Below are 17,590 nucleotides of genomic sequence, written 5' to 3' on the forward strand. Positions count from 1 at the left end.
GTCTAATCCCCGCATCTGGCACCCACAGTCACACAAATTATATCAATAATAATAACAACCCTATTAAGCTAAATTATGCTTTTAGCAACTTCAAAACATGACTGTGGTCACTCAGCCAGATAGGACGATCACACGAGTAGCCAGAATAATTCTTTGGTTTAATATTTTACATGTTTTGATGAACTTCCTCCCACAGACTCAATCAATCAATCAATCATGAAATTTGTAGAGGGCGCTACTCACCCGCTAGGGTCTCAAGGCGCTGGGGGAAGGGGGGGTCGCTACGGCTCGAATAGCCAGGTCTTGAGTTGTTTCCTGAAGGAAAGATGATCCTGGGTCAGCCTTAGGTGGGTGGGGAGGGAGTTCCATGTCTTGGCCGCCAGGTAAGAGAAGGATCTTCCTCCTGTGGTAAATAAAATTACCTGGTACTTAATTTCTTTGTGATAAAGTTCAATAAAATAGCTCACAGAGTCCGTGGCATCTGAGGTTTAAGGGGTTTTATTCCATAAAATGGAATTGGTTCGAACCAGGTAGCATGATCCATCACCACGAGGGTTCAGGAAGGGAATCATGGACATGTACAATGATTTATTAACAGTACACAGTATATATAGTATCATTACAGTGGTGATGGGTTCAGAAGGTGTAACAGCTGAAAGAAACAAGATAAGAAACATGTGCGTAACAATATGTAATCAGAAGGCGTGCACAAGGGTGTACACGGAGGTGGGTGCCAGAAACGTCACATAGAAGAAAAAACATTTCAGCATTTCAGTCATAGAAGTGACGCAAGTGGGTGGATCCCGAGAAGAATCCTGCAGTGTCAGCAGAAATATATGGCAGAGATGCGCGCGCAGCAGCATGACGTGTGACTGACGTGGAACTGGAGGGTGAAGGGGACTTGACATTTAGCGCTAGGATATGAGACAGAAGTCTGGTGGGTCAGATCGCCTTGTTCATAAATCATATCTGGTATTTTGTGTTTGGAGAACTGTATTATCTAGAAGGAAAGGTCTCTCGGGCAGAGGCTATTCTATACTGACTGCTAATGCGTGCATATGTGTCTACGTGTAATGCGAGGGGCCATGGGCCTACCATGGTAACAGGAGCTATGAATTATTTACATGGAAACAGAAAGGCCGGGCCCTTTACTCTGCAGCTGGGGGGATGTTTACCGAAACTACTGGACAAGAATGTATTTTCGAGGAGCGGAGCAGATAACTTGAAGGCTGAATACAGTTTTGGCAGGCAGTCAGGCAGAGCCGGGCACCACTTGCCGCGCAGGGAGTAAGTCAAAGTTCAGGGATGCAGATGCAGGTCCAGGCTGCAGCTTTCAGAGGCAGAAGTCAGGAAAAGGCTCGATGGCAGAAAGCAGGGCCTTCGCCAGAGCCATGAAAACATGGAAGTGCACCATGTAAAGACGGTGGCACGGCATACTTAGGAACTGAATTATTGATCCATTCATGGCGGATCTGAAAGAGGACATGTTAACGTTGGACGCAAATGTATTTGCGTCTTCATAGCGGGTTGTGGAGGGAACTTACATGCACTTTAAGCACGTACATGGAGCCGTTGGGGTACGTAGTAGGGGACACAATTGAGCATAAAAATGTATATTACCTCATTCCCTCCTTGTCCCCTACGGACCCTTCATGATATATCAATCTTCATTAATCCATCTATTTGTTCATATAACATCATTTGCTCTTCCTTTTTCTGACGGGAATTTGAACTTGAACTTGAATGGGGAATACATGATGTGGCGCACAAGCCGCATATCGCCGGCCCACATTGTAGACATAGGCAACAACTGAATACTATGAGAAGGGCTATTCCTAGGAAGGATAGGACTTTCCATCCCCAGGTGGATAACACGCTCCAGAACCAACCGGACCAAGTCCAGGTGCCTGGATTCTGGTGTATCTGACTAGCAATTTTGTGAAGACGGGTAATGGCTTTATATACTGAAGGTGCGTTTTGTGGAATGAAAATACAGCAACTCGATCCGATGACTCTACAAGCTCCGCCCCTATCGGCCAAGATGACGTCAAGAACAAGACGATTTTGAAGGACAACAAGTCTCATAGCAGACTGTTCCTCTGTTAAGTTGCCTAGGGCGGAAGTAGTTTCATTCACTACTGCTTCAAGGGTTCTGGTCAATCTACGTATCAGTTTACTATTCGAGACAGTACCTAAGTAGGGAAAGAAACCTTTATTGAAATCTGTATATTGCTCCCATGCTGTTTCAGTATAGTCTACAATCGGGAGATCTCTCTTGTGTCTAGTATGTACTAGGTGGGCGTTCCTATGATAGTCAGGTGGGGCTAGAAAAACAGGTGGCAGAAGGAATGTAATGTAACAAGTGCCATCCCAATCTAGAGGTAAACGTATGTATGCTGTATGGCCACAAACAAAATAGGAATGACGGGAAGCTTTGAATGTAGACTTGCCTTTATCACTAAATTCGACTACAGTAGTAAATTCGCTATGACCTAGGTGTACTGAACCATTCTTTCTGACACATAATTCACCTTTAACAGGTAATACTGACATAGAAGGTAAGTCTGGCTTGGTTTCGGACTCGACATTCAGAATCATGAGGTTAAGTGTAAAGTTACCTAATCCATATACTTCGTTTTCTAGATCGGTCCCTGTCCTTTTGGGAAGACCCTCCTTGTCAAGGAAACATACTTTGTGCAGAACAGTGTTCACATTTCCCCATACCCAATTGCCTTGGTAAACTACGGAATCAGAATCTAAGGAATTTATTAAACTAAACCATGCACCACAGGAACCATTGTGTGTGAACGGGTACGGAAAGAGGGGCAGAACTCCCTTGTATTTCTGATAGGGGGGGAGTCGGCCACATATCCAACAATTGGTAGCATTGCTGGTCTGATGGGAATGGTGTAACATACTAATGAATGTATTGTTGCGCAGCGCAAGTCTGTATGACAATTCATGCGGGGGCAGTTCACTGAAAAGTGTGCTCGACAGTGACATTTGAAGAAAAATGTGTACGCTTGACTATAGGGTAGTATAAGTTTAACAGTATACTTGCAGTAATAATCATAAAGCTCAGAAAAAACATAATCAATAATGTCACTATACAGTGACTGCGGAGAGTTTTACAATATTCATGTTTCTTGAGCTGTTTCTGTCTATCTCTCTCTCTGTCGGGGTCTAACGGGTACATGTCAGAATCAGGTTTAACCGATTCACCTAGGGGAGGACTTAAACAATTAAACTGTCTGACTTGCTACACCTTAGTTTGGATTTATACTCCTCGGACGGAGTCTTCTCTATCAGGGGAAGTTTAGAGTCACTGAAATCTGGGCAGTCCTTAGAGGGGGAGGGCTGAGAGTCTGTAACTGGAAGCAGTCCATGAAATATCTTGACGTGGCTGGAGTAGAGCCACCCTTTGCGGCCCTCGACCTTGATTGCAGTCCTCGTGGTTAGCAGGACAAGTTTCGGCTCCTGCCAACGGGGCTCCAGCGGACTCCTCCGATCAAAGTTCCTGACGAGAACAAGGTCCCCCGGAATGATCCCATGTGGCTTTACATCGGTGTTGTCGGGAAAGGCTGCAGCAACCTGTGAACGAAATGATTGTAGTGCAGACATCAAGGAGGCAAGGTAATCTGTCAGCATATTACAGTCAACATCTGTGATTTTTCTAGGCAGAGGCGTCCCCCACATATTCGGTGGCCTGCCAAAGACCACCTCATACGGGGATAGCCCTGTTCTCGAGTGCGCTACCATCCTCATGTAGAAGAGGGCAACGGGTAATGCAACTATCCAGTCTACGCCCTTTTCTTTACAAATCTTGGCGAGACAAATTTTCAGAGTCTGATTGTGACGTTCCACGAGACCTGCTGCCTCGGGATGTCGGACACAGTGAAACTTCCATTGATAGCCGAGCAGGAGTGATACCTGTTTCATTAACTCGGACGAGAATGGCTGTCCATTATCTGAGTACACGACACGGGGCAAACCGTACCGTGGGAAAAATTCACGTACCAGCTGCTTGGCAGTGGTCGGAGCAGTGTAATCTGGGACTGGATATGCTTCTGTCCAACGGGAAAGTGCACAGACAACTACGAGGACATATTTAAATCCTCGACAACGTTCCATCTGGATATAATCCATCTGGAGGACTTCAAAAGGGTGATCGGGAGGATGAAATCCACCTTGCTCTACAGGAATGCCTTTACCTGGGTTGAACTGACAACAGATCATGCAAGTACGCACTTTCTGTTTTGCTGCTGCTCGTAAATGTTTATTGAACCAGAGATTTTGAGTGCTGTCCAACATGGCTTTTTCTCCTAGGTGTGCAGGACTATGTGCTGTGTTAATGATAACTTGAACCATAGAGTCGGGGAGAAACCATGTGGCTTTTCCCTTCGTCATCCATCCCTGTTCTGTCTGGATCCCTCCTAGTTCAGTCCATTTTCTGATTTCGTCTGGTGTAGCATGTGTCTGTATGTCAATTACATCTAGGGCGGGATCCTTAACTGTCATGCAATGAGTTGGCGTCGGGACTATTGTCTTTGTCAAGTCAGGTGTGTGAGTCTGTGCTGTAAGCTTGGCTGTTGGGTCTGCCAGGTCGTTGCCCTGGGAAATGTTGTCAGTGACTTTAATATGTGCTTTACACTTCATGATGGCTATTGCTGTAGGCAAATGTATTGCTTCTAACAGAGCTTGAATGAGGGGACCGTGCTGGATCTTGGCACCGTGTGAAGTTAAAAAACCTCGTTCTTGCCAGAGGACTCCGAAGTCGTGTACAACTCCGAATGCATAACGGGAATCTGTGTATATGTTAACTTTCTTATTCTTGGCTAGAATACAGGCTTGGGTCAGAGCAATGAGCTCTGCCGCTTGGGCTGACAGGGTGTCAATACGATGTGTTTCTATGACATCAGTTTCTGTTGTTACTGCATATGCAGCCACTAACTCTCCTATACTTGTTCTCATACATGAACCATCCACATAAAGTGTCAGGTCTGGATCTGGTAATGCGGTGTCTGTCAAGTCTTGTCTGGGTTTCGTCGTAATGGTAACAACTTCAACACAATCATGTGCCAGAGGGTCTGTCATATTTAATGGCAAAAGTGTAGCTGGATTCAATGTGTTACAGCGTCTGATTTCTATGTGTGGCTGAAACAATGTCAATTCATATCCTGTCAGTCGTGCTATAGTCAAATGTTGAGTTTGTGTTCGGTTTAAAAGAACTTCCACGGAATGTGGAACTTGTACTGTCAATTGATGTCCTAACACTATAGAATCACTTTGTCTGATTGCTAGAGCTGTTGCTGCTACTGATTTCAAGCACGCAGGCAAAGCCTGGGCTACTGGATCTAATGTACTAGAAAAATAGGCACACGGTTTGTGTGAACCTGCTTGGTCTTGAGTGAGGACCGACAATGCAGTACCTTCACGTTCTGTGACAAAAAGTGTAAAAGGTTTGCTGTAACATGGTGTCGCTAAAACAGGTGCTTGACATAAAGCTTTCTTTAATTCGTCAAAAGCCTGTGTATGTTCCTGAGTCCAAGGGAGGACAGTCGATGACGCTGCCTCCTGTGTTGTCAACTGTATAAGTGGCTTGGCTAGAAATGCATACTGAGGGATCCATTGTCTGCAATAAGAAGTGAGGCCTATAAAGGCCCGTACCTCCTTTTGTGTTCTGGGCTGTGACATATTTACAATTAACTGGATACGGTCGGGTGTTAGCTGTCTCCCCCATTTGGACAGCAAGTGCCCAAGGTATACCACTTGCTAAACACAGAATTGTAACTTCGAAGGGGACACCTTGTGTCCCTTATCAGCCAGGAAATGTAAGACTGTCAGTGATGCATGTTCACATTCGTGTTCACTTCGAGCTGTGATCAACAGATCATCGACGTACTGGAGTAGGGCAGTGTTGTCAGGCATGTGGATACTGTCAAGTTGTCTTTTCAATGCTTGGCTATAGATGCTGGGGCTTTCTGTGAATCCTTGAGGTGCGCGTGCAAATTTGAAGCTTCGACCATTTAAACAGAATCCGAAAAGGTATTGGCTATCCAGATCAATGGGGACACTAAAGAAGGCGTTCTTCAGATCAATTACAGTAAAGAACGTGGCTTCAGAATCAATTGCAGTCAATAAAGACGGTATGTCTGGGACCACAGGATACTGTGGTACAATACATTTATTCAATTCGCGTAAATCGATAACTAATCGATAAACTGGAGGTGCACTCGGATCAGTGCGTTTAAGAATCGGAATGATAGGGGAATTACAGATATTGGAGTCGGTCTCTACAACCACTCCTTGGGCAATGAGCTCGTCAATAATTTTCAGTAAAGCCACTACAGCATCTGGGGGTAACTTGTATTGTCGAATTTGGGGTAAAACAACTCCTGGCTTGAGTGTAACTCGATATGGTGTAATGTGCATACAACCTACATCAGTTGGGCCTTGTGCCCATAACTGTGCAGGAACATTCTGTAACCTGGGATCAATATCTCTCAACACATAGTGACCTTTAAAGTCACGTAAAAATAATCTAACTCCTTCCGGAGAACAACATATGACTGCTCCTAGAGCCTTCAGTGTCTTGATACCTAACAAGTTTTCTGGACATGATTTCGTAAGCAATAAGTCTGTAGTTCGTGATAACGGACCAACTGCTAGAGGAACTGGTTTCGATACTTCATTAACAATAGGTTTTCCTGAAAAACCAAGGGAAACATTCTGTGAGCCTGAGAGGGGTGCCCCTGGAACCTCGTCGTGACTTATCGTTGTTCTGCTTGCCCCTGTATCAATCAAAAACTTTCTATCTTTCCCTAATACCTGACTATGTACATAAGGACCCTCTTGATCTACAGGAATCTCAATGAGAGGCAAGCCAACTTCCCCCTCTAGGCTGTTTCATGTGTATCGCTGATACTCGGGATAGTCAGTTTGTGCATACTGGTACATCTGCTAAGTTGCATGTTGTGTTGAGGCAATTGGCTGTTGCTGGGGTACCGCTACGGTCTGTACTGTCTGTTGTGGAGCATGCATAGGCTGTACATTCTGTGGTACGTGTTGCTGGACCTGATCCTGTCTAGGAGGACGCGGTCTCTCCTTAGTTTTACCTGTTGCTATATTGTATTTTAAAACAGTACATTCATTTATATAATGACCTGGCTGTTTGCAGTAGTTGCATGTCCCGTTAACGGGAACTGTTGAATTATTGGACTGTGTCATGCCCTTTTTCTGACTGTCAGCTGGAACTGACTGAGCAACTAACATTTTCATTTTCGTGTCTTTCATGCGTCTTTGTTCGTGATCATGTTCTTCCCTAATTCTGTTCTGGTGGTACTGTAACATTTGTAACATCTGGAAAGGCGTGTTTGCTTGCCATGTGCTCTCGACTTTTAATACACGATTCTTAACTTGAGGCAAGGAATTCTCAACTAGTTTCGTTACAAAAAGATGTGGGTATGACTCGCTACTTGGTTTCAGGCCACTATTAATAATAAAACATTTCTCAAATCTAGAATAAAAATCACTAGTGTCTTCATCGGGTTTCTGTTTGCAGGCTGAGATTGCACCCCAGTCTTCCTTTTTAGTTGACAATAATCTTGGCAAAACCTGTACTAACAATCCTGGTAATGCTTTAGTTTTGTCCCCAAGCCCTAGACCTGGAGTTCGAGTCGTTTCTTCATTCTCTAATGCAGCCCAATCAATCTTTTGCTCTCCCACCTCCCAGTCTTTTTCTTTGAGTTTCTCGTAAATACCGGCAGGCAGTAATACTTTCAATATTTTCATAATGTCGGGATAGGTATAGTCTCCCATAAGTAACATGTCTTTTATTTCTCGGTGAAAACCTGCTGGATCTTTATCATGACTAGGTACTATTTTCTTCATTTCCAATAATTCCATTTTAGATAACGGTGTGTATACGAATACACGTCTAAGGGTGTCATCGGCATTCTGGACTGGATGTACTTCTCGTAAGGGATTCTGTCTGTCGAAGTAAAACATTTTCCTTTCCGGGGGTGGGGCTGAAACAAACTGTGGATTCAAGAAAGCACTATATCTGTGTCGCTGTTCTAGAATTACTTTAATTAGATCGGTACCTAGACCTCTCCATTTATTCATGAGTAGTTCTATTAGTACATCAGATAAGGGACCTGGATCAGAACGTTGGCATTTATACAACAAAAGAAGGTGTTGTATCATGTACATACCAGCCAGTCGCTGTTCGTCTGGGGACAGATTCAAAAAGGTTCGCGCTACTGTATCATCATTATACATACTAGAATTGTCAGCCCATTGCACTGCTGACCTGGCTAATTCTTGTTCATCCATAGAATTGAGTACATGGTACCCCATCCGATGTTGAAGTACTTTATCGGAGCCTGTAATAGATGTTCAGGCGTTTTCGGATTTGACATAGCAGAGTAAAAAAGTTGCTTGCTTTCTGGGCGTAACGTTTTATCAAAGGATCTACCCTTACCTACATAGGCTATCGTGTCTTGACTTATTAGCTGCGATGTTTCTACTGTTTTCTCTGATTCATCCTCCTCCTGGGAGGAGGCTAGATCGTCTGATTCGAGTGGCTCATCTGTTTCTCGACGAGCATGTATATCTATGATTTCTTTACGGATCTTTCTAACCATAGTATGTATACTTTTCTCTCTATCATGTTTACCCTCAGCCATGTTCTGACTCCATCTGTTCAATCTATCCATCTCACTTTGTGGAAATCCTGCCTGATCTTGTTCTCTCAAACAATTAACCAAAAATCGCATAATTAAACCTTTGTTCTCAACTTTCTGACGTGACATGCCGTCACCAACACTCTCGGGTCCTTCTCCTGTTCTAATAAAGTGGTACATTTTGTCTAGATGTTCTGGCATTTCTGGTAACATTATCAGATAATCTGTAACTCGTCTTAAGCGTAAGGACGCTAACAACATGGGTCCTGACGTACCAGGCACAGTGTCGTATCTACAATCTGTAAGCTGTTGTCTGAGCTGTTCTGCTGTGGCACCTTTAGGTGTCCGCGCCATTGCGAAATCTCTCATTGTCACTCGATGTAACTGCGGCGGGGTTCGAAAACCTCCTGATGCGCCTCCTTTGCCGGAGGCTTGACCATAACCTGGCTGCGTTGGGACCTGAACTAGGCCAATCCCAAAAGGATTAAGCGTATTTATAGGGGGTGCAGGATTCGGGACAGGAGGGACCTGCTGTTGCGGACCCGGGGGCTGTTGATTATGGAGTACAGGTATATGTGGGACGGGTACATGAGCAGGTGCATGAATCTAAGCTGGAGCTGCATCATCCAAATAGGAAGAAAGAAAAATCTCTGCTTCGGTCTTGTGACGCAATTTAGTCGGAACCAATGGAGGGGGCAGATTCTTTGGTACTTCTGGGGTCGCCTTGGGCAGGCCCTCGGCCCGAACTGGATACATGCCATTATTAAGCATACTTAGTTGTCGGTCTACTTGTTCTGTTCGAACTCGTATACCTTCCTTGACTAATTCGTTTTCTCGAGTCTTTTCTGAATCTTCTCTATGTTTCTCTGCTTTTCTGAATTCTTTTTCTGTACGTCTATGTGATTCTTTACGCCATAATTCTATGGCGTCTTTCTGTGACTGTCGGGCTTTCTTTTTCAATAATGCTTCCTCTACTCTCATGATGCACTCGGTATCCCATGTTCCTGAAACAGGCCATCTATATTTCTCTTCTAAGTGTTTGGTATAATCGACCCACAAGTCTAAGTACAGTATGGCATCTAAGCCATGCTTGTGGTACATAAAGTGCCCTGGAGTGTCCCTAGGTGGAACAGGCACTGCTTCTTCTAGAATCCCCTTTCTAGTTCCTATCTGTCGTAACTTACTGAACAGCGGCATTTTTGAACCTTGATACTTGATACTTACTCGAACTCGAACACCATAAATACAATATACACAGTAATGCAGATCAAACAATCACACATACCACGACATTAAAACACATTTAAACATTTCGAACAGAAAACCACATATTTAACTAGTAACATTTACTTGATGTACTGCTAAACAGCACAGATACACTGCTAAACAGTGCAGACCGGGTCTGTGTACCCAAACCCGTCTCGACCGGGGCAAACTAATGCACCCGTCTAGATGCGTCCCCAGCAACGGTACTCACCGGGAAGCACGGAACAGAAGGCCTCGGAAAACTCGACACTGGGCTGGACCCTGGACCGGACTCGACTCGACTCGTGACGTAGGTACTTCGGAACTTCGGAACTGGTGGGCCTCAAGACACCTCGGACCTTGCACTCTCGGCTGGACTCGGGTTGGGATCCCCCGCACTCCTCACCGCCTCGTCTGGGTGTCGATCGCAGTCTCAGTCACCTCCGTTGGCCTGAGGGAGATACAGGAAATCCTGCGGATGCGCATGAGTGTCCGTCCGGCTGCGGCAGGGGGCTAGGCCTGCAACGCACCGCCGGCGCGTAAGGTGGGGGAGGGTCCCATCTGGGGTGCCAATTTATGTGGTAAATAAAATTACCTGGTACTTAATTTCTATGTGGTAAAGTTCAATAAAATAGCTCAATCAAAATAAGAGACACAGAGTCCGTGGCATCTGAGGTTTAAGGGGTTTTATTCCATAAAATGGAATTGGTTCGAACCAGGTAGCATGATCCATCACCACGAGGGTTCAGGAAGGGAATCATGGACATGTACAATGATTTATTAACAGTACACAGTATATATAGTATCATTACAGTGGTGATGGGTTCAGAAGGCGTAACAGCTGAAAGAAACAAGATAAGAAACATGTGCGTAACAATATGTAATCAGAAGGCGTGCACAAGGGTGTACACGGAGGTGGGTGCCAGAAACGTCACATAGAAGAAAAAACATTTCAGCATTTCAGTCATAGAAGTGACGCAAGTGGGTGGATCCCTAGAAGAATCCTGCAGTGTCAGCAAAATATATGGCAGAGATGCGCGCGCAGCAGCATGACGTGTGACTGACGTGGAACTGGAGGGTGAAGGGGACTTGACATTTAGCGCTAGGATTAGAGACAGAAGTCTGGTGGGTCAGATCGACTTGTTCCTAAATCATATCTGGTATTTTGTGTTTGGAGAACTGTATTATCTAGAAGGAAAGGTCTCTCGGGCAGAGGCTATTCTATACTGACTGCTAATGCGTGCATATGTGTCTACGTTTAATGCGAGGGGCCATGGGCCTACCATGGTAACAGGAGCTATGAATTATTTACATGGAGACAGAAAGGCCGGGCCCTTTACTCTGCAGCTGGGGGGATGTTTACCTAAACTACTGGACAAGAATGTATTTTCGAGGAGCGGAGCAGATAACTTGAAGGCTGAATACAGTTTTGTCAGGCAGTCAGGCAGAGCCGGGCACCACTTGCCGCGCAGGGAGTAAGTCAAAGTTCAGGGATGCAGATGCAGGTCCAGGCTGCAGCTTTCAGAGGCAGAAGTCAGGAAAAGGCTCGATGGCAGAAAGCAGGGCCTTCGCCAGAGCCATGAAAACATGGAAGTGCACCATGTAAAGACGGTGGCATGGCATACTTAGGAACTGAATTATTGATCCATTCATGGCGGATCTGAAAGAGGACATGTTAACGTTGGACGCAAATGTATTTGCGTCTTCATAGCGGGTTGTGGAGGGAACTTACATGCACTTTAAGCACGTACATGGAGCCGTTGGGGTACGTAGTAGGGGACACAATTGAGCATAAAAATTTATATTACCTCATTCCGGCGGTGGATCTGCGAATACGTGGGACGGTGGCGAGGCCGAGGCTGGCGGATCGGAGCTGGCAAGTAGGTGTGTAGAATGTGAGGTGGCTGTTGAGGTACTTGGGGCCCATGTCGTGGAGAGCCTTGTGTGCGTGGGTGAGGAGTCTGAACGTGATCCTCTTGTTGACGGGGAGCCAGTGCAGGTCTTTCAGATGAGCAGAGATGTGGCAGTGATGGGGGATGTCCAGGATGAGTCGTGCAGAAGCGTTCTGTATGCGCAGGTGTCTTTTCTGGAGTTTGGCTGTGGTTCCCGCGTAGAGGGTGTTACCATAGTCCAGTCGGCTGGTGACGAGGGCCTGGGTGACCGTCTTCCTGGTTTCGGTGGGGATCCACCGGAAGATCTTGCGGAGCATGCGCAGGGTGTTAAAGAAGGACAATGAGATGGCGTTGACTTGCTTGGACCTCGTGAGGGAGGATTCAGGATGAAGCCCAGGTTGCGAGCGTGGTCCATTGGCTTGGGGGCGGTGCCCAGGGCAGGGGGCCACCAGGAGTCGTCCCAGGCAGAGGAAGAGGGTCCCAGGAGGAGGAATTCCGTCTTATCTGAGTTCAGTTTCAGACGGCTGAGCTTCATCCATTCCGTGATGTCTTTCATACCTTCCTGGAGGCTGCTCTGGCGGTGATGGGGTCGTTGGTGAGGGAGAGTATCAGCTGGGTGTCGACAGCGTAGGAAATGATGTTTAGGTTGTGTTGGCGTGCGATGGCTGCGAGGGGGCTCATGTAGATGTTGAAGAGGGTGGGGCTGAGCGAGGATCCTTGAGGTACACCGCAGATGACTTTGGTGGCCTCGGGTCGGAACGGGGGGAGGAGGACTCTCTGGGTTCTTCCGGCGAGGAACAAGATGATCCACTCCAGTGCCTTTCCTTGGATTCCGGTGTTGCTGAGGCGCTGTGTTAGTGTGCGGTGGCATACTGTGTCGAACGCAGCTGAGAGATCCATGAGGATGAGGGCAGCTGTTTCCCCATTGTCAAGCAGGGATCTGATGTCGTTGGTAGCTGCGATGAGGGCGGTCTCGGTGCTGTGGTTAGCTCGGAAACCGGACTGTGAGGGGTCGAGGGATCCGTTTGTCTCGAGGAAGGCGGCCAGTTGATTGTTGACGCTCTTCTCGATGACTTTGGCAGGAAAAGGGAGGAACGAGATGGGGGCAGAAGTTCTTGAGGTCCGTGGGGTCCACGGTGGGTTTCTTCAGGAGGGCGCTGAGCTCGGCATGTTTCCAGCTCTCTGGGAAGGTGGCGGTGGCGAAGGAAATGTTGATGATGTCCCGGAGTTGGGGTGTGATGATGGAGTCGGCCTTTTTGAAGACGTGGGTGGGGCAGGGGTCGGTTGGGGATCCGGAGTGGATGGTGTTCATCGTGCGGGTGGTGTCTTCGGTGCTGACCGGGATCCAGATGCAGAGGGTGGTGGTGGGGGGTGCTGGTTCAGTGGTTGGCTGCGTGGTCTGTGCGCCGAAGCTGTTGTGTATGTCGGCGATCTTGTGGTGGAAGAACGAGGCGAGTGAGTCGCAGAGGTCTTGCGAGGGTGTGATGTCGTTGTTGCAGGCGCTGGGGTTGGATAGCTCTTTGACGATGCTGAAGAGTTCCTTGCAGTTGTGGGTGTTGTTGTCCAGTCGTTCTTTGAAATGTTGTCCTTTTGGTGGTGCGGATAAGTTGGTGGTGTATGCGGGTGGCATTCTTGCGGGCTGTCATGTTTTCTGTAGTCTGGTTGTGGCGCCAGGCTTTCTCGAGGGTGCAGCAGTTTTTCTTGGAGGTTTTGAGTTCGTTGGTGAACCATGAGGATTTTTTGCTGCTGGGTCTGCTGGGAGGATTCTTCGGTGGTGCGAGGTCATCGGCGCAGTTGGTGAGCCACTGTGTGAAGTTGTGGGCTGCTTCGTTGGGGTTCATTGTGTTGGCGGGAGGGTTCTGGCTGAAGGAGGTGGTGAGCTGGTCGGCGGTGATCTTGCTCCAGCTCCTGCGGGGAACCTGTTGCGAGTGGTGGTGGGTCGTGGTTCTCCTGAAGTTGAAGTGGACGCAGCTGTGATCAGTCCAGTGAGTCCGGAGGAGTGGCTGAAGGAGATGTACTTGCTGGAGGAGAAGACTGAATCAAGTGTGTGGCCGGCGTAGTAGGTGGGGCTGTTCACCAGTTGCTTGAGTCCGAGGTTGGCGAGGTTGTCCAGTAGGGCGGCGGTGTTGCTGTCATTGTTGTTCTCCAGGTGGAGAGTGTGTGTGTATTAAGGATGTTGTGTATTCTAACAATGGTCTTCCCTCGTCCTCGTCCTCAGTCCACTGTTCTGCTGCCATGTCCAAATGAGTATGTGGTTGTCGCCCGAATAATAACTCAAACTGACTGAACCCCGTAGACTTTTGTTCATGAGTTCTAATGGCAAACAACACTAGTGGGAGTTTGTGGTCCCAGTCTTTCCCATAGTTGTTTATGCATTTCCTTATGATCATTCAGTTGTACCTTTGAACCAATCCATCCATTTGCGGATGATAATCCACTGTCCTCATCTGTCTGACACCAAGGAGAGTGCAAATCTCCTTCATTAATCTAGATATAAAGGGAGTCCCTTGGTCTATTAGTATCTCAGTTGGGAAGCCAACTCTCGAGTAAAAAGATATCATTGCTTGGGCTATCGTAAATGTTATGAAGTTTGAGGTTAAAGCGCATAGCATCTGGTTAGGTAATAGGTTAATTCGAAAAGTCTTCAATGTTCGAGCGTACTGCCCGAGTGGCGCCTCTTGTCTGTGGCGTCCTAATGATGAAAAATAAAGTAGTGCTCACAAATGCAACATTGAGAGCTTCCCCGGGTGTACTTCTCAATAATTTCCTGGGTTCAACCAGGATTCCTTAACGTTTAAATGATCGACAATCAAGTCAAAAGTTCATGTTCTCCAATGAAATTATTTACTTCATAAATCATCAGAATCATCGTGTTAATTTCATATCCATCAATATACTTTCATCAGTCCAATGCATTTCGGGCTGTGCCCTTCATCGGGGACAGTGGGCTGAAAGCAAGGTATAATCACGATATAATCAAAATACAATCATGTACTCTTCATATGTGTAAAAACGTAAAACATACTGTAAATACTTCATGCTCAGTGACTCAGTGAAAGAAACCCAAAGTGACTGTGTGCTATAATTAGAAAAAACGTCTGCCATCAGGCACTCACATGGATCGATGGTTGCGGTGAGTGTGTCAACAACTGAACTTACACAATAATCCAAACTGAAATGATAATAACTTGATTTGATTATTCAGTATACATTCAAAAGAATGAGAAAGCTGCTCATTTTAGCTTAGAAACACTTACTAGCGAGACGCGCAGCGTCACTGCTATAACCTCCTAACGAAAAGTGGCATCTTTCTGGTGGTTTCACGCAATCGCGCTAAACCGCCAATGTCTGTGTTCATATCAAAAAGAGATACAAACAAGTAAGTTACCTGTGTGTAGATTGGTCTGGTTTCCGATCATGTGATCGGGAATCAGCCAATCCTAACAACGAAAACATTGCAAAACTGAAATGACTAATGTTCGAGAAATCAAAGCAACACTTCATAAAGTTATACGAGGAACAAACATTACGGCAAAAAATGATTAAAATAAAAACAAATAAAACAACAAATAAAAAAACACGAAATGAAGTGAATGGTAATAGGTACCACACAAGCTACATGTTAGGTACAAGGCTGAAGTCGTGGAAACATCAAAGATAACATGTAAATTCTGTCCGGTCATTGAGACCAAATGGTATATGAGAGTTCAGCAGATATATCCAATTATTCTCCATTTGGAGCAAAAAAGAGTTATTGTCTCGCCATTCCTTCTTTTCAATGACTTCTAAGATTAAGAATTGTAATTGAGATATGTTATGCTGTGCTTCTTTGAAATGCATGGCTGTACATGATTTTACATTACCAGTTCTAATGTTTGATTTGTGTTCATGTAATCTTGTTTTGATCTTGCGTGTAGTCTTGCCAACATATGCCTTCCCACATGGACATTTCAACATATAGATAGCATTGGCTGTATCAGAAGTGGCATTAACATGAAGTTTGATTTTGTGTCCTTTCAGGGGGTGGGTCAGATAATTTCCTCTAATGATATTATTACAATGGCCACATTGTAAACAGGGTCTGGTTCCACGAAATGTCTCTTCTGACTTGGTTTTGATATTGAGTAATTCTCCTAAATTTCTGCCCCTGGTGAAGGCAAAAAAAGGTTGTAGGTCAAAAGTGTTCTTGAAGTCTGGTTCATATTTCAGAATTGTCCAGTGATTTTTGAGTATTTTCTTAAACTTGTAGCTCGCTGTGGAGTATTTGGACACAATCGTCGTTCTCTTTTCTTTGTCTCTGATGCCTGTTTCCAATAGGTCTGTTCTCTGCATGTTCTTTACTTTTTGCATCGATTGATTTATCACCATCTCTGGATAGCCTCTGTTTAGAAATCTGTTGCCCATTTCCTTTAGCTTTATGTTTACTTTGTCTGGGTCAGATGTGATTCTCTCCACCCTCATCATTTGTGATGTAGGAAAATGATGTTTCAATGGTTCTTGGTGAAAACTTGTAAAGTGCAAGATATTGTTCCTATCAGTATTTTTGAGATACATCTCCGTTTCAATCCTTCTTGGGTGTAGGTTAATGCGTACATCTAGAAAGGTGATGGTTTAATCAGACATTTCCCAAGTGAGTTGTATCCTGTCATTTGCATTGCATTGTAGCAAGACTATAGCACCTACTCTCCCTCCCCATGAACTGAGATATTAAGATAATATTATATTATAGAAGACCTCTGGGTTTTATCAGCAGACCCCATACCTATAGGACATAGATTGTGTCTCTACATCACAGCTCCCTATAGGTCTTTATTCTTGAATGGTCTCTCATCAAGTGTCTGCCTGTGTAACATGTATTCTCCTATTACCAAAAATGTACAAGTTCCACAAACAGCAGGAGCAGCATATGTTTTGTCTATGCTCGAAGGCCTGGCCAGAACATAATAATAAGGGACATTGTTGTTCGACCTTGCTCACATTGTTCAGAGCTCATTTAGCAGAGAGCCAGCGTAGCTAGTAGGTTATCAGAAGTAGCTAGGTTGTGAACCAGGGAAAAGATTTCTCGGGATTTGTTAGCAGAGAGGGCAACTCTCTCGGTAAAATATTTGGTTTTGGCCGCAAGAATCGCACTTTTATAGTCGTTCAGGAGAAGTTTGTATTTAGCGCGGAGATTAGGGCAGTAGTTCCGTATCCAATGACGCTCCGACCACCTGAGATCAAGTTTGAGATCTTTGAGCTCATTGGTGAACCATTTGTGCGCATCATAAGGGCGGACGGATTTCACCTTCTTAAGCGGGGCGACCTGATCGCAGGAAGAGGAGAGCCAGGTACTAATGGCATCTGTCTGCGAATCCAAAGAAAGGTCAGTGAGATCCGGAGCTGAGGAGGCCAGAGAGAGCGAGAGAGAGTTAAGGTCAGTTTGATTCCAACTGCGAGCCAGAATATTTTTGGGTAGAGGCAACTTGTCGGCTGAAACCGAGTGAATGAGAAATGAAATAATTAAGTGATCGGACCAGATGCAGGGGAGTATAGAAGGGGCTGAGACATCGCAGCGTGATGACCAGAGTTGGTCCAGGATATGACCCTGGGCATGGGTGGGGGCCAAGATGTGGGATGTAAAGTTCAAACTCTGGAGGGTAGCAGAAAAGTCTTTAGAAGCCAAGTCTTCCCTGTGGTCACCTGGCCAGAAGTTGAAATCGCCAAGCAGGATCACCGAAGAGTTGTTGACCACCAGAGTGGGCAGAAGATCCTGTAGAACCACTACAAATA

General features: G+C 45.7%; 1 protein-coding gene across 1 annotated transcript in view; it reads left to right on the plus strand.

The window, feature by feature from the left end:
• LOC147661040 (uncharacterized) overlaps positions 1-17,590 on the plus strand; it is a 130,173-nt gene that overhangs the window by 54,239 nt on the left and 58,344 nt on the right. The gene's annotated exons all lie outside the window — the stretch shown is intronic.

The sequence above is a fragment of the Lissotriton vulgaris genome, unplaced genomic scaffold, assembly GCF_964263255.1.
Source record: "Lissotriton vulgaris unplaced genomic scaffold, aLisVul1.2 SCAFFOLD_2362, whole genome shotgun sequence".
NCBI lineage: Eukaryota > Metazoa > Chordata > Amphibia > Caudata > Salamandridae > Lissotriton > Lissotriton vulgaris.